This window comes from Tachyglossus aculeatus, chromosome 3 (assembly GCF_015852505.1).
Source record: "Tachyglossus aculeatus isolate mTacAcu1 chromosome 3, mTacAcu1.pri, whole genome shotgun sequence".
Taxonomy (NCBI): domain Eukaryota; kingdom Metazoa; phylum Chordata; class Mammalia; order Monotremata; family Tachyglossidae; genus Tachyglossus; species Tachyglossus aculeatus.
Genome location: NC_052068.1, coordinates 78,050,702 through 78,068,843, shown reverse-complemented (window position 1 = coordinate 78,068,843; position 18,142 = coordinate 78,050,702). Strand labels below are relative to the sequence as shown.

The 18,142-nt window shown below is 43.7% G+C and overlaps 1 protein-coding gene across 5 annotated transcripts in view; it reads right to left on the bottom strand.

The window, feature by feature from the left end:
* CPLX4 (complexin 4) overlaps positions 1-18,142 on the bottom strand; it is a 39,923-nt gene that overhangs the window by 2,134 nt on the left and 19,647 nt on the right. Inside the window, exons 1-2 of one of the 5 annotated variants that reach the window (XR_005449823.1) lie at positions 14,132-14,229; positions 822-889 (exon numbers count right to left, since the gene is read on the bottom strand). The exons of 2 other annotated variants lie outside the window; for them this stretch is intronic. The gene's annotated coding sequence lies outside the window, so the exon portion shown is untranslated. Of the gene's footprint in view, positions 1-821; positions 890-14,131; positions 14,230-17,510; positions 17,639-18,142 lie in introns of those variants that run through there. 2 more of the 5 variants (XR_005449822.1, XR_005449825.1) reach the window with 2 other exon arrangements.

Genomic DNA, 18,142 nt, shown 5'->3' with positions numbered 1-18,142 from the left:
CTTGTACTTCCCAAGTGCTTAGTACAGTGCTTTGCACACAGTAAGCTCTCAATAAATATGATTGAATAAATGAATGAATGGAATGGAATGCCTCCTAGAAGAGGCAGCTTTTTAAGAGGGCTTTGAAGGTGGGGAGGAATGTGGTTTGGTACAGATAGGAAGGTGACCTGGGAAGCTGTATGTAGGATAGACTGAAAAGGGGAGAGGATAATAATAATAATAATGGCATTTATTAAGCACTTACTATGTGCTGGGGACGTTACAAGGTGATCAGGTTGTCCCACAGGGGGCTCACAGCCTTCATCCCCATTTTACAGATGAGGTAACTGAGGCACAGAGAAGTTAAGTGACTTGCCCAAAGTCACACAGCAGACAATTGGCAGAGCTGGGATTTGAACCCCTGACCTCTGACTCCAAAGCCCATGCTCTTTCCATTGAGCCACGCTGCTTCTCAGGATGGAGGCAGGGAAGCCAAGAAGGAGACCATTACAGTAATAAATACACTTATGATGTGACAAGAGCTCCAACAAGGGAGGTGACCATAAGAGTGGAGAAGAATGGAGAATCTGGAAAATGAGGAATCAAAAACAATGCCAAGGAGGCGAATATATGTCCATCATAATGGAAAAGTTAAGCAGACAAAGTGGCTTAGAAGGAAAGAGGAGTTCAGCTGTTTGAGGTGCGAGAAAGTTAGTCATGTAGAGATGGGATTGAAAGGCAGGTGAGAGGTTGTGGCTGGTGAGCCATTTTGGAAGACTTCCTAAATTCTTAACCCAACACAGTATTCTACCTCCCCTTATTTCTCTTTGCTTTGTACTTACACCTAACAGCAGAAATAGATCCACAAATAGATACAAATCTCCTTTCCTTAGGGTAAGGTCTGTCGTCTCTGGGTGGGAGAGAGGTGAAGAAACAAATCAGAAAACTCTCTCTAAACTTTCTCTTCTCTATAGCAAGAATGAAAAATTCACTTTGGAAAATGAAGGGTGCCCAATAACGCAATGTAATAGCCACTTCCCTGTGGTTGATCAGTGCACTTAGAGGGTTAATAAGTTCCTCATCCAACTGCTGTGAGGGTTGATTAGCCAATTCTCCCCACATCCCAACCCAAATTCTTGGTCAATCTTCCATTTTAATTTGTTTATTTATGGGACATTACATTAGTTTATTAGCCTCTGGGTGTTTTTAATAAGGAGAAGAGTGATATAATGGCTTCTCCCTATGCAAGTCCCATTCTAAACCATCAGCTTGTGAGTCAACAGGCTGAGTGCTCACAGAGGGCAGTATGCATAATTCTGAGCCCCAAGGAGCCTTCCAAAGGAAACAGGAGACATGGTGCTTGGTCTCGAGAATTTACAAAACCCATTCTCACACACCCGCTTCAGCACTTTCAAAATCAGGATCGGATTTTTTTTCTTTTTTTCAAAAAAGATCCAAAACAGTCACGTCAGGATGAACTGTACACAAGAAAAATCCAAGCCAAGCCAGGCTCCCAAATGATCAAAGAACAAAAGGTGTGCCTATTCATTCATTCAAGCATATTTAATGAGCACTTACTGTATGCAAAGCACTGTATTAAGCACTTAGGGGAGAACAATAGAACAACAAACAGACACATTCCTGCCCACAGCAAGCTCATGGTCTAGTTACTAGTGTGTGAAGGGGGTCCTTACCAGGCCATCCTCAGCTGGATTCCTTTAGACTATAAGTTCCTCGTGGGGAGGGAACAGGTCTACTAACTCTGTTGTACTGTACTCTCCTAAGCGCTCAAGTATAGTGCTTGGCCCATACTAAGCGCTCAATAAATACCATTGATTGATTTCTGGGTCCAGGTGGAAAAGCTGCCCCTCCTGGTGAGTCTCACAGTGGGAGCAAAACCTTTCAGAAAGTCTTATCCCACTCGCTTCCACCACCTTTCTTCCAAGTCTGTACCATATCTAATGCGTCTAGAACAAGCAGAAGAGGAAGAAACTTAGAATAAAGAGCTGTGGGCTTTTTGGTGTGGTCACAATTTCATAATAATAATAATAATAATGTTGGTATTTGTTAAGCGCTTACTATGTGCAAAGCACTGGTCTAAGCGCTGGGGTAGATACAAGGTAATCAGGTTGTCCCACGAGGGGCTCACATCACAGTCTTCATCCCCATTTTACAGATGAAGGAACCGAGGCCCAGAGAAGTGAAGTGACTTGCCCAAAGTCACACAGCTGACAAGTGGCAGAGCTGGGATTTGAACCCACGGCCTCTGACTCCAAAGCCCGTGCTCTTTCCACTGAGCCACGCTGTTCTGTGGTGCAAGGGGCTATCTTTTATGGGCCCAGTTTTTCTCATCTATAAATTGGGTAAGTACTAGCCACTTACCAATGTCACCCCTAATCAATGAGCAGCAGCATGGCCCAGTGGATAGAGCACGGGTCTGGGAGTAAGAAGGGCCTGGGTTCTAATCCTAGCTCTGTCACCTGCCTGCTGCGTGACCTTGGGTAAGTCACTTGACTTCTCTGTGCCTCAGTTTCTTCATCGGTAAAATGGGGATTAAGACTGTGAGGACTATCACAGGAAGGACACAGGGACTATGTCCAACCTAATAAGTTGTATCTACCTCAGAGCTTAGTACAGTGCCAGGTACATAATACATGTTTAATAAATAACATAAAAAAACTCCAAGGGCTATATCTCCAGTTGTCTCCTAACTTCAGTTCCAATTATTGAGATGGCTACAACTTCAGCAAAGGATTCACTGCGGACTGAGCACTGTCTGACAATGGGCAAAAGAGAGTTACAAAAGAAGAGCAAGATGCAATGCCTGATCTGAAGAGTTTACCCTCTAAAGTGAGAAAAAGGCAAATACAAACCCCTAAACATACAAACATTAAACACCACAAACAGGAAGGTAAAATCATAAAGAGTGCAGCAGAAATCAATATCAGAAACAAAACAGAATAGGGTCTTCGGAGATCAATACCAAAGCATTCCTGGAATAATAATAATAGCAATATAGGTCAAGCACTGTACTAAGCACTAGGATAGATACAATGGAATCAGTTCAGATCCAATTAGGAGTGATTGGAGGCCTTGCATAAAAGAGTCCTTTCCAGTGTGGCCTAGTGGAAAAGGCACAGGCCCTGGAGTCAGGGGACCTGGGATCAATTCTAATCCTGGCTCTGCTGCTTGCCTGCTGTGTAACCTTGGGCAAGTCACTTAATTTCTCTGTGCTTCAGTTTCTTCATTTTAGATTGTGAACCTGATGAGGGACAGAGGCTGTGTCTGACCTGATGATCTTTTATCTACTCCAGAGTTTAGAATAGTGCTTGATAATCAATCTCTCTGTGTGCAGGGCACTGGTGCTAAGTGATTGGGAGAGTTACTAAGTGCCTGGGAGAGTACAGTGCAACAGAGTTGGTAGATATCTCCCCTGCCCACGCTGAGTTTACGTTCTAGAAGGGGAGACAGACAACTATATAAATAATTTACAGATATGTATATAAGTGACTATCGATGTCCAAAGGGCACAGATCCAGGTGCATAGACAACATAAAATAAGTGCTTAACAAATACCATCACTATGATTCAATGAATTCTGGGGACATAGGAGTGGGGTGCATTGCTTCCATTACTCCATTTATTCAGGCCATCCCTGGGAGGGAAAATAGATTTGCAGCTGGGGGACTGTGGCTGAGATCTTTCTAAAGTGCTTGGGTTTCCCTGGATGATGATGATGATGTTGATTATGGTGTTTGTTAAGCACTTACTATGTGTCAAGCACTGTACTAAGCGCTGGTGTAGATACAAGCAAATCGGGTTGGACATAGTCCCTGTCCTACATGGGGCTCACAGTCTCAATCCCCATTCTACAGATGAGGTAATTGAGGCACAGAGAATAATAATAATTATTATTATTATAGTATTTGTTAAGCACTTACTATGTGTCAGACACTGTACTAAGCACTGGGGTGGATACAAGCAAATCAGGTTGGACATAGTCCCTGTGTCATGTGGGGCTCACAGTTTCAATCTCCACTTTATAGGTGAGGTAACTGAGACACAGAGCAGTGAAGTGACTTGCCCAGGGTCACACAACAGACAAGTAACGGAGCCGGGATTAGAAGTCGTGACCTTCTGACTCTCAGGCCCATGCTCTATCCACTCCGCCATGCTGCTTCATCATCACCAGTGTGTCTTGCACTAAGTTCTCCTTGCTCTTTTCCACATTACAGAGGGATTAGAAAACCTTGGAAAGGCCTTGATTCTACTTGAGTGGGTGCTGCCCCGTCTGTTCCCCAGCCTTTGGGGGAAGGACAGTGGTGCTGGAGACACCATATCCCAAGAGAGGTGATCTGCCCTGCACATCATCAGAAGACTGTTGCCGCACTTGTCAATGGGATAAAGAGGACCCAGATGGGAAATGGGAGCCCCAAGGATGGGAATGGGATCAAGGAGGAAAGAAGGAGAAAGTGAGAAAAATCGGTTGTGCAATGAAAGACATTTTAATGGGGTTTAAACACAGAGCATTATATCGGCTTGTTTCTTGCTGAAAGTCCTCCCAGACTAATGTCAATAATTAAATCAACAACCATCTTGTCCAAATTTTCTGCTGACCCCTGACAGAGCCAACTTTTTGAAGCACAGGATATTTTGACACAGATCTCACATCAAAGACAAGCATTAATGGCTTGTTTCAGCTCTTCAGTGAAGGCGCTGAGGCTTTGGACCAATATGAATGTGTCTATACAAGTAGCAGGAAAGGCTCCAGTGATCGAGGGAGGTCCAGAATCTGGACAAACTAATGAATGAACCCCAATGAAAAAATGCGGACTTCTGGAGCTCGTAAACTTTTTTTTCTGTATCTTACCAGGAAAGAGTCATTCAGGACTGCTATCAATTTTTCTTGCTGCGTGTCAGCAAATAAACTGATTTTAATCAAGAATTTCCAACTTTCGAGGATTTTTCTGGAATTCACAAACTTTATAGAGATAAGTTGGCACTCTTTTTCCAAGAACTAGTAGTTAAATATTGCATTGTCTTAATCAACATTGCTAAGGACTTGGAAATTATGCTGCTGCTAATTACTCTTTGTTCACTGAGCACTTCTGTCTTCTTATCTGATGGAGAAGCAGTGTGGCCTAGTGGAGAGACTGCGGGCCCAGGAGTCAAAAAGACCTGGGCTCTAATCCTGGCACCTTCATTTGTCTGTTGTGTGATCTTGGGCGAGTCACTTAACTCCTCTGTGCTTTAGTTACTTCATCTGTAAAATGGTGGTAAGAGTCCCATGTGGGGAGAGGGACTATGTCCTAGCTGATTACTTTTCATCTTCCCCAGTGATATAGAAGCCATATATATCAATATCAATGGCATTTATTGAGCATTCTCTGTTTGTAGGGCTCTGTGATAAGTGCTTGGGAGAGCTACTAAGTGCCATTCCATAGCAAACACTTAACAAATGCCATTAAATAAAAGGTGGCTTGGAGTGCAATAGGACATTAACCATATTTCCATACGCTCTCACACTACCTTCTTTTAAAGAACATTTAAAGGTCATTTTAAAGCTTTTCTTCTCCGTATTCTAGATCAGGGTTTTAAAATATAATCATCAATTTCCAGCCTCCCAGAGTGGGATCCAAGACTTTGAATTAGAGATGTGCACAGATATTCTGTTTTGTAGCTGTTGCCAGTTTGTACCAACAGACTATCTGCCTGAACTTGATCTGAGTCTGACTTCTTTCTCAGTTTAGCTCACACTTTGAATCGCCTAATCCAACTGCCACTGCCCTTGGTTTCCTAGAATCAGTTTACTAGAATCAGTTTCACGGAGACGACCAAAATCCAAGCCCTGTTTTCTCTCCTCACTGTCATTAATGTTTCCAAGGTTTTCCAGTCATGGAGATCAGAGCCAGAAGGTGAGAATGTGAGCCCCTGGTGGGACCTAATTATCCTTTATCTACCCCAGCCCTCAGTACAGTGCTTGGCATATAGTAAGAGCTTAACAAGTAATGATGATGACAATGATGACTATTATTAGAGCCATAGAGAAAGTGCAAAGGTAGGATGACTATTTGAATAACCAGCAGGAAGCTCGGTGGGTAATCCTGGAACTGCCTGAGACAAAACCAAAAGGCAGGGATGCATGGGAAGGGAAGGGGGTACTGGGGCGATTGGAGATGAGCCTCTTTTAGGTAGGTGTGTGACCTCTGAAGGGGTCACAACTCTGAACTTCCTGGCCTCCTCACACCCTCATGGAGCTAGGTCCAGGTCAAAGTAATATACGTACAAAAATGGACAAAGTTAATGTGTCATATTGCTATTTTCCTCTTATTCTGGGCCTGAGTTTCTAGCTTTCCCCTAATTAATCAATCAATTAATGGTATTTATTGAGGGCTAGGCACTGTATAATGCACTTGGGAGAATTACAACAGTAACAAGATCTAGATTCCCTGCTCTCAATTAAACAAGCAATCAATCAATTGCATTTATTGAGTGCTCACTATGTGAAGACCACTGTACTTAGGGTCCTGGGAGTTCAGTAGATGTAGGAGGCATAATCCCTGCCCCAAGAAGATTAAAATCTAAAGGGGAAATAGACACAACATAATTTTACAGTTAGAAAGATGAACTTAAGTAGTCAAGTATGTGAATCAATATTTATGAAATCACTAAGGGACGCTGTGAGTGAATAAATGCTGAGGTGGATCAAAAGTGCAGAGATGATTGGGAGGATGTGAACTGGATTGGGGAGAAGAAAACGTAATTGGGAAGGCCTCTGGAGGAGGTGGGATTTCAGAAGGGCTATGACTAAGGGGAGAGCTAAGGTCTGGCAAATTTGAATGAAGAGAGACTCCTCCTAAGGAGCTTAGTCTAATAGAAGAGACAGACAAAAAATATTTACAGGTATCACAAGCCAGAGGAAGAACAAGGATATAGCAGGAAATAGTGAAACACATCAGGATGAAACTACTGAATAAATCTTTGAATTTACAAAATTAAATCTGTAATTTATACTGGAGCTGAGTTACAGCCAGTTCAGGTCTCTCTCACACTTAGACTGCAAGCTCCATGAGGTACAGGGACCGTATCTGACCTAACGATGTTGTACCTACCTGCAAACTTAGTACAGTGCTTGGTACACAGTAAGTGCTGACCAAACTCCACAATTATTATTATTAATAAATATAAATATGTAAATGTGCATGAGTGTTGAGGACGGGATAGAGCTAAGGATAGATGTTGAAGCGATGTCCCTAGGATGTTGTGAATTATTTTGGGAAGGTTTCCTGGAGGAAGTGGGATTTTAGGAAGGCTTTAAAGATGGGCAGCTGTGGTCTGGTGAGGGGGAGGGATTTTTAGGATGGGGGAACAGTGTGAGTGATGGCTTAGAGGCAGGAGAGCCGAGAGCAAAGGACAATTAAAAGGTGTGCTTTGAAGAGGCAAAATGTGTGAGCTGGGGAGTAGCTGGTATAGTGAGCTGACGTATATGATGGATAAGGCTGGTAGAGAGCCTTGAATAATAATGATAATAATAATAATTGTGGTATTTTTTAAGTGCTTACTATGTGTCAGGTACTGTTCTAAGCAGTGGGGTAGGTACAAGACATTAGGGTTGGACACAGTCCATGTCCCACACAGGGCTAACAATCTTTAATCCCAATTTTATAGATGAGGCACAGAGAAGTTAAGTGATTTGCTCCAGGTCATTCAGCAGACAAGTGGAAGAACTCAGATTAGAACCCAGGTCCTTCTGATTCCCAGGCCCATACTCTATCCACTAGGCCATGCTGCTTCTTTTGAAGCCCTTAGTAGGGAGCGTCTGTTTGTACAGAAGGAGATGGGTAAATACTGGAGGCTTCTGAAGGGTGGAGAGATGTGTGCTGAATGGGGCTACAAGAAGATGATATGCACAGCAGTGGGGAATTCAAATCAAACCAGAGGAGGTTGGAGCCAGGCAGATCAGTGAGAAGGCAGCTGCAGTACCTTAATCAGGGCTGAAAGTAAGCTGATCTGGCTGTAATTCAGCTCCAGTACAAGAAAATAATAATAATAATAATAATAATAATGAAATTTATTAAGCACTTACTAAGTGCAGAGCACTGTTCTAAGTGCTGGGGAGGTTACAAGGTGATCACGTTGTCCCATGGGGGGCTGACAGTCAATCCCCATTTTACAGATGAGGTCACTGAGGCACAGAGAAGTTAAGTGACTTGCCCAAAGTCACACAGCTGACAACTGGTGGAGCCGGGATTTGAACCCATGACCTCTGACTCCAAAGCCCAGGCTCTTTCCACTGCGCCACATCGCCCACTGGTGAGAATGCAGTGGAGCAGGAAGGGACTTGTTTGCCTCAAACATTTCTGGGCATTTTTCTTTTTCAACAGTATTTGTTAAATGTTTACTATGTGCCAGGCACTGTATTAAGTGCTAAGGTAGATACAAGTTAATCATGTTGGACCCAATCCATGTCCCACTGGGGCTCATAGTCTTAATCCCCATTTTACAGATGAGGGAACTGAGGCACAGAAAAGTGAAGTGACTTGCTCAAGGTCTCACAGCAGATAAGTGGTGGAGGCAGGATTAGAACTCAGACCCTTCTGACTCCCAGGCCCATGCTTTATCCATTAGGCCATGCTGCTTGTGAAGAAGGCCTCATTCATTAATTCATTCAATCGTATTTATTGAGCACTTACTGTGCGCAGAGCACTGTACTAAGTGTTTGCGAAGTACAAGTTAGCAACATATAGAGATGGTCCCTACCCAACAACCGGCTCACAGTCTAGAAGGAAGAGACAGATCACAAAACGAAACATGTGAACAGGTGTCAAGTCGTCAGAACAAATAGAATTAAAGCTAAATGCATATCATTAACACAATAAATAGAATAGTAAATATGTACAAGTAAAATAAATAGGGTAATAAATCTGTACAAACATATATACAGGTGCTGTGGGGAGGGGAAGGAGGTAGGGTGGGGGGGATGAAGAGGAGGAGAGGAAAAAGGGGGCTTAGTCTGGGAAGGCCTCCTGGAGCAGGTGAGCTTTCAGTAGGGCTTTGAAGGGAGGAAGAGAGCTAGCTTGGCGGATGTATGGAGGGAGGGCATTCCAGACCAGGGGGAAGACGTGGGCCAGGGGTCGACGGCGGGACAGGCGAGAACGAGGCACAGTGAGGAGGTTAGCAGCAGAGGAGCGGAGGGTGCCGACTGGGCTGTAGAGGAGAGAGGGGAGTTGAGGTAGTAGGGGGCCAGGTGATGGAGAGTTTTGAAGCCATTCACACCAAGGGTCCAGGCGGCAGTCAAAAATAGTGCCCAGGGCTACATGTGACCCCTGCAGCTGCAAACCCGGGGCAGTTTTTCTGTGGGCGCAGTGTGAAAGAAGCTGCGGTCACAACAGCAATCTTTCCAGCCACACCCACACATAACAACTGCATCTCGCCATCACAAGTGTCTTCTTCAAAGACAAAGGACAATTCTACACCCGATCAGCCAAGGGAATCATGGCCAGGTCTTTCCAAGCAGCTTGGCCTAGTGGTTAAAGCATGGGCCCAGAAATCAGAAGGACCTGGGTTCTAATTGAGGCTCTGCCACGTATCTGCTGTGTGACCACGGGCAAGTCAGTTCACTTCTCTGTACCTGAGTTCCCTCATCTGTAAAATGGGGACTAGGACTGTGAGCCCCATGTGGACATGGACTGAATCCAAACTGATTAGTTGTGTCTACCCCAGTGCTTAGAACAGTGACTGGCACATAGTAAGCACTGAACAAATACCATTTAAAAAAAAACACACAAAAAAACACCTGAAAGTTTTCTTTCCCCTAAAAGTTCAGGGCTCTGACTGTTTATATCAGACATCCCCCTCTTTCCTGACTCATGTAGAAAATCAGTGCCTGAAGCCAAGGTTTAGCAGCGTTATAATCACCAGACTTGACGGCTCCCAGGAAGCCGTTTTTCCTCAAAGTCCCCTCTTAATAAGGAGGAGGCTCCAGGGGACTGAGCCCTGCCTCTCTGCCCCTGCTGCCATTTAACCTCTGGGTTGGGAACCCTAAGCAATTATGAATGAAATCCCCTGGGGGATTAATCACTTGTTAGTGGAGGCCATTTTTGAGTGTGTTGAACTCCCTGCAGATTGTTAATTTCATTACTGCTGCTTAATTAATGTGGAGGCCCCTTCTCCGTTGACCTGAGCTGGGATCTCTACATTGCGGTTCAGGGGCCATTAGTGACCTGGGAGATTTCAGCGGTGGTGTGGGACATGGACTGAATCCAAACTGATTAGTTGTATCTACCCCAATGCTTAGAACAGTGACTGGCACATAGTAAGCACTGAACAAATACCATTTTAAAAAAACAAAAACAAAAATCTTCTAACACTTGAAAGTTTTCTTTCCCCCATCCCGTTCATCCCGTTACATCCTGGGAAATTCCGTTTTCAGCTCTGTTTTTAGCCCTTTCCGGTACTTATACAGGACTGGACCTTTTTATGTTGGGCTTTTTAAATCAATCAATCAATAATATTTACTGAGCATGTCCTCTGGGCAGAGCACTGTACTAAATGCTTGGTGGGGGGGCGGGGGGGGGGACAAAAGAGTTAGTAGACATGATCCCAGTACTCAAGGAGTTTACAGTCTAGCCAGGGAGACAGACACTAAAATGAATTACAGTCCGGGGAAGCACCACAGTTGAATGATAAGTACATTTGTGCTGTGGTGGGGAAGGAGTGGGTGAGTGTACATTAGTGCTTAGTGGGTGAGAGGACTCAAGTGTATAGGTGACGCAGTAGGGGAAAAAATAGGGTGGGGAAATACGAGATTGATCAGGGAAGGTCTTAATACTAAGAACAATAATAACAATAATGGTATTTGTTAAGTGCTTACTATGTGCCCGGCACTTTACTAAGCACTGGGGTGGATACAAGAAAATCGGGTTGGACACAGTCCCTGTCCCACCTGGGGCTCACGGTTTCAATCCCCATTTTACAAATGGGTAAAGGGACAGAGAAGTAAGTGACTGGGCCAAGGTCACACAGCAGACAAATGGTGGAGTTGGGATTCTCCTAGGGAAACTGTGATTTCAGAAGGACTCTGAAGATGAGGAGAGCAGTGGTCTGCTGGATATGAAGTGGCAGGGAGTTCCAGGCTGGAGGGAGGGTTTGATCAAGAGGTTGATGGTGAAAGAGATGAGAAGGATGCTCAATTTAAATTACAAGTGCCACGTGTGGTTCTACTGCTCAGTTCCACGGCTCTGACACAGGCCTGGGGGGAGGATGAAACCTCTAGAGCAAGTGGAGGGGTGTCTGGGGTCTTCTGGGATAGACCAAACTTGGGCATACTTATGTAAAATGGCACCTGTGATATCCATCGTGTTCTGTTAGAGGCATGGCATGGAGTGTGTTTCTATCTGGAATTCATGAGGTCCGTCAGTGAGCACCCTATCCTCGTGTTTTGGCACGCTTTACTCTCATTGGGAAACTAGGACAGGTTCTAGGCTCCAGGTCCTGGAAGATTTGAAGGGAGTTCAGAAGACAGCAAAGAAATGACAAAAAGGTTGAAAATGAAGAGAGATCCACCCCTTTCTCTCCAACCAAACAGCTTTCGCTTTGGTCAAACTCTGATTACATTGCAACTAGATTATTCTATCACCCTCTCCTGCCTCCAATCTATATCTGTATATAGATCTATCCAATCTATAGCTCTCCTATCTATCTTCTTTTTGGAGCATTGCTCTAGTGGTATTTTTTAAGCACTATCTATGTCCCAAGCACTGTACTAAGCTGGGGTAGATAAAAGATAATTAGGTCCCACATCAGGCTCACAGTTTAAGTAGGAGGGAGAATAGGTATTGAATTCCCATTTTACAGTTGAGGAAACTGAAGCACAGAGAAGTTAAGTGACTTGTCCAATGTCTCACAGCAGGTAAGTGGCAGAGACGGGATTAGAACCCAGGTCTTTCTGATTCCCAGGCCTGTTCTCTTTCCACTAAGACACGCTGCTTCTTACAGAGCTCCTCAGCACACATCTCTCTGCTCTCCAAGGCCCTCCGTGGTGTTCCCTGTCCTTCTGCAATAAGCAAAAACTCAAGGCTCTCCACCAATTAATTCCATCTCCCCAATCAGTTATATTGATTGAGTGCATATTATGTGCCAAGCACTGTACTAAACATTGTGATAGGTACGATACAGAGGGGACACAGTCCCTGTTCCATGTGGAGCTCATAGTCTAAAGGTGAGGAAGAACAGGTGTTGAATTCCTACTTTACAGATGAGGAAACTGAGGCCCAGAGAAGTGAACTGATTTGCTCAGGATCACAAGCTCCCACGAGCACAAGCGTGGGATTCAGAGGTCATGGGTTCTAATCCTGGCTCCACCACTTATCAGCTGTGACACCTTGGGCAAGTCACTTAACTTCTCTGAAACTCAGTTACCTCATCTGTAAAATGGGGATTAAGACTGTGAGCCCCATGTGGGACAACCTTGAATCTACCTTGTACCTTGTATCTACCCCAGTGCTTAGAACAGGGCTTGGCACATAGTAAGCACTTACCAAATACCATCATCATCATCATCATCATCATCACAAAGCAGGAAAGTGCCAGAACTGAGATTAGAAACTCTCAGTTCTGTGTTCTTTCCATTAGGCCATGCTGCTTCTCAATAGAATTGGTGGACATGATCCTTTCCCACAGGGAGCCTATCACATATATGCTCTCTTCACCCACTACTCCCCAAACAGTTATTTTTGTTCCAAGATATTCTAATTGTTCCTCACTCTCGAATCTCCTACCTCCATCCCCTCACACGCACTATTCCCCCTTCTTGGAACTCCCTCCTCAAGGTCAAAGGCTTTCCTGAAAGCCCACCCCCTCCAACATATCTTCCCCAAGTAATTCCGAGAACTGCACAGTATAAACCTCCTAGCAAGCTCTAGCACTTATTTACGTATGCCATCCTCAACATGTAGGTATATGTGCTTATGCAATTGTGCATGCAATTATTTATTTTGATTACTCTCTAAATACTTTAATGCCTGTCTCCTCCATATGAGTGTAAACATTTTGTGGTCAAAAACTGTGTCACTTGCTTTGAACTTTTCAAGAACTTAGTACAATGCATTGCACCCAGTGGGTGCTCAATAAATGCTGTTGCTACTACTACTACTATTACTACTACTTCTACTACAACTATTACTACTACTATTACTCCAAGAGGTGGCTGAGGGCTATTTACAAAGAGTTTTCAAACATATGAAAGGCTTTCACCCCCAGGATATTGACTGATTCCTCTCAATATCTGCCTGAGTACAGAAGAGGAGAAAGGCAGTATGGAGAAAGTTGTATATCCCTTAAGCACATTGATATTCACCATAGCCCCACAGTACTTATGAAAATATCCTTTTCATTCATTTCATTCATTCAATCATATTTATTGAGCACTTACTGTGTGCAGAGCACTGTACTAAGCACTTGGGAAGTACAAGTTGGCAACGTATAGAGACGGTCCCTACCCAACAGTGGGCTCACAGTCTAGAAGGGGGAGACAGAGAACAAAACAAAACATATTAACAAAATAAAATAAATAGAATAAATATGTACAAATAAAATAGAGTAATAAATACATACAAACATACATACATATATACAGGTGTGAGCCCCTTCTAGACTGTGAGCCCACTCTTCTAGAGTGTGAGCCCACTGTTGGGTAGGGACTGTGTCTATATGTTGCCAACTTGTACTTCCCAAGCACTTAGTACAGTGCTCTGCACACAGTAAGCGCTCAATAAATATGATTGACTGATTGATTGATGCAAGGATATATATCCTTGATACTCTACTATGTCCCTTATCCTTATTTTAACACCTATCTCCCCCTCTAGATTGTAAGTTCTTTATGGACAGGGATAGTGCCTAACACCTCTGTTGTACTGAAATCCTCACGCTCTAGTGAGTTTCTTGGACCCAAAGTCACTGAGGAAACAATAGCCCAATCTTCCTCAAGTTGGCCAAACAGGCCATTTTCACAATAGTGACCTGCCTGTGACCCCTATTCCACCGGATCACAGTTTCACTGAATACTGCACAGTTTCAAAACAGCAATCAGTCTGCATATTCCTGCTGCATATTCCACAAAGTCATCTGACCATAACGTGCAATTACCCACCTTCTTGGACAGAGATTTGGGGACCATTCCTCAGATTGTGGGCAGGGGACCTCTCTGTCAATTCTGTTGTACTGTACTCTCCCAAGGGCTTAGTAGAGTGTTCTGCACAAAGCAAACACTCAGTAAATACTATTGATTGATTATGGATATCTGTCTGGCTCAGAAGGGTTGTATATTCCCGCTAAATTTGGCTAGGTTGTGTTCCTGCCTGCCTGTTCATCCTGGGAACACCAGAGGGTGCCCAGAGACAGAGCCCAGGACAATGTTACCATGGGAACCAGTCGCTAGGCGAAGCCTCCATCCACTTTCCATTCGGAGGCAGGACTGTTTTGTGCTTAGCATTTCGGCCTAGAATTGGATGGATGAATTCTCCTGTCCAGGCTTCAGGACCGAGAACCTGCTCTAAGGGACTGATTACAACACTAGATAAGCACCGTAGCCTAATGGATAGAGCCCGGCCCTGGGAGTCAGAAGGATCTGGGTTCTAATCCCAGCTCTGCCACTTCATTCATTCATTCAATAGTATTTATTGAGCGCTTACTGTGTGCACAGCACTGTACTAAGTGCTTGGAAAGTACAATTCGGCAACAGATAGAGACAATCCCTACTCATCAACGGGCGCACTGTCTAGAAGTGGGGAGACAGACAACAAAACAAAACAAGTAGACAGGCATCAATAGCATCAAAAGAGATAAATAGAATTATAGCTAGACACATCATTAATAAAATAAATAGAATAATAAATATGTACCTGTCTCCTGTGTGATCTTGGGCAAGTCACTTCATGTCTCTGTGCCTCAGTAAAAACGGGGATTAAGACTGTGAGCCCCATGTGGAATATGGACTCTGTCTAACCTGATTATCACGTATCCATTTCAGTGCTTAGCGTGGTGCCTGGCATAGAGTAAGCACTTAACAAATACCATTAAAAAAATGCTCGTGGCTTCCTCAGAACCATTTACACTGTCGTCCCTGCCAGTGCAGGGATAATAATAATTATGGTATTTGTTAAGCTCTCTCTTTGTGCCAAGCACTGTTCTAAGTACTAGGGTAGATTTAATTTAATCAGGTTGGACACAGTCCCTGTCCCACATGGGGCTCACAGTCTTAATTTGTAGGCAAGCGAGAGTACAGCATATTACAAAGGGCACACAAATATATGAATATGTATTCATATATATATTCTTGAGAAGCAGCATGGCTCAGTGGAAAGAGCACGGGCTTGGGAGTCAGAGGTCTTGGGTTCTAATCCCACTCCACCACTTGTCAGCTGTGCGACTTTGGGCAAATCACTTAACTTCTCTGTGCCTCAGTTACCTCATCTGTAAAATGGGGATTAAGACTGGGAGCCCCACGTGGGACAACCTGATTACCTTGTATCCTCCCCAGTGCTTAGAACAGTGCTTGGCACATAGTAAGTGCTTAACAAATGCCATCATTATAGAGAAGCTGCGTGGCTCAGTGGAAAGAGCACAGGCTTGGGAGCCAGAGGTACATATGCACATAGTAAGTGCTTAACAAATGCCACCATTATTTTTATTATTACATGTATTCATTCATTCAATTGTATTACATAGATTTTTATATCTACAAATTTTAATATATTTTTTGTATTTATAGATTTTTTATGTTCAACATCCAATCATGATCCAAGTGATTATGGCATAGTGCCAAGGCACTGTGAACTGGCAGGGATTCAGCAGTGATCATCTTGGTTGCCACTCTAGTCTTTGCTGCCCATGTTAGCCAGCTATTTTTCAGGATTCCTACTGAATGGGAAACATTATTAGACGACAGTAAGCAGGAAAAATATCTTACAAGCCAAATACAGATGGGGTCCCTTGGAGGTATGTTGCGCTTCCTCCCCCACCCCCTGCCCACTGGGCCTATAGTGTTCTTCCAGGTGAGAGGGTCAGTGGTCCCTGGATTGAGACCAATAAATCATTCTGGTATTTATTGAGCACTTACTGTGTCAAGTACTGTACTAAGCACTCTGGGGAGTACAATAAAGTAAGTAGGCATGATCCCTGCCTTCAAGAAGCTTACAGTTTAGTGGAGGAGACAGAATTTAAAATTTATTACAGGTAAGGGAGGCAACTAAGTTTAAGGATATATACCAAGTGTTGGGTGGGGGTAAGTACCTAAGTGCTTAAGGGGTATAAATGACAGAGAAGGGAGGGGAAAACAGGATGGAGAAATGAGAGATTAGTCAGGGAAGGCATCCTGAAGGAAATGAACTTTTAGTCGGGCTTTGAAGATGGGGAGAGTGATCTCTTCTCAAGGGCTTAATACAGTGCTCTGCACAGAGTAAATGTTCAATTAGATAAAAAATAACTGATTGATTCATATGCCAGATATGAAGGGGGAGGGAGTTCCAGGCTGGAGGGATAAGTGCTTTCCAAATGCTTAGTACAGTGCTCTGCACACAGTAAGTGCTCAATAAATACGATTGAATGAATGAATGAACAAATAGGATTGAATGAATGAATGAATGAACGTGAGCAAGGATGAGAGAAATGAGAGTGAGACAAAGTGAGTAGGTTGGAAATAGCGGAACAATAAGTATGGGCTGGGTTGTAGTGGGAGAGAGCTGAATGAGAACTCTCAGAGGCAATCAGAGGATTCACTAAGGACATTGAGAAGATGGTCAGGAGACCTAAACCACCACAACCTCCATCTCCATCAAGAGTGAAATGGAAAGGAGAGGATCCTCCAGTGTTCTAAAGTTGCTCTTCTGCCTCATATCAAAGAATTTCAAAGGTAATACTAATGGATTATTCCAGGATCACCAACAATTAATCAAATGCCATCTGAAAAACTGCTTACAGTCCTCTAGACTGTAAGCTCATTGTTGCCAGGGACCATGCATACCAACTCTGTTGTACCTTACTGGGCACAGTAAGCACTCAATAAATACGATTGATTGATTAAATGTTTGCTTTAGTTACTCCCTGAATCCATTGAATGCATTTGGACAAACTTCAGGGATTGCTAACATACCATCACCTGTGACTCAGCCAACAGTGAAATATGTCAATAAAAAAGCAAGATGGAAAGTTGCTCCTTTGCTGATTATCAAAAAATTACATTTCTAGGATTAATGGTCGAATTAGGACCCCAGTCTGTGATCACCAGCAATTACACAAATGCCACCTGAAGAGTTGCTTTAGGTACTTTTGAATTCACTGGACACATCACAAGTCCAACCTGCCATTATTTCCAACTCAGCCAACACTGAAAAATGTGAATGAAAAAAAAACAAAAAGGGAGTATTCACTGAGGGTCTAAGCTATGCTTCTTTCAGTCATACCCAAAAGTTACATCTCTTCCCATAATGGCCTATTCTAGAACCCCACACCTGACCTGTGAGTACCTCAGGGAGGATGTCAGTTGGCCTCTCTCCTCTAGCTGAGTTTTTCTGTCTTAGTTGTGGTTTGGGAGAGTAAGCTCCTCTCCATCCCCTGAATTCCTCTGTCTGGATCCTGTGAAGGTGGCCTCTTGCGGGTTCTGGGGAAAATGGGCATATTGGTAGTCTTTGATCTCATAAGCCTTTGGTCTCATATCCTGTAGAAGTAATCAAGGCTCCACTGGGGCATTTTATCAAAGTGAGGATATTCAGAAGATGTGAAGTTGGATGCTCCATTCAAAGAAAAACTAGAGGACCCGGCATAGCCGAGTAGAAAGAGCATGGCGTGGGAGTCAGAGGACCTGGGTTCTAAACTCAGCGCCACCATTTGTCTGCTGTGACCTTGGGCAAGTCACTTAACTTCTCTGTGCCTCAGTTAACCCATTTGTAAAAAATGAGGATTAAGACTGTGAAACCCACATAGGACAAGGACTGTGTCCAAACTAATTAGCTTTTATCTACCCCAGGGCACAGTACAGTGCCTGGAACATAGTAAGCACTTAACAAATACCATAAAAAAATACTTAAAGGAGGCTGAATGGTTCTGCAAGGAGTTTCAGAGTCCTATCATTACCACTGGTAAAAGCCTTAGTTGCTTGGGATAG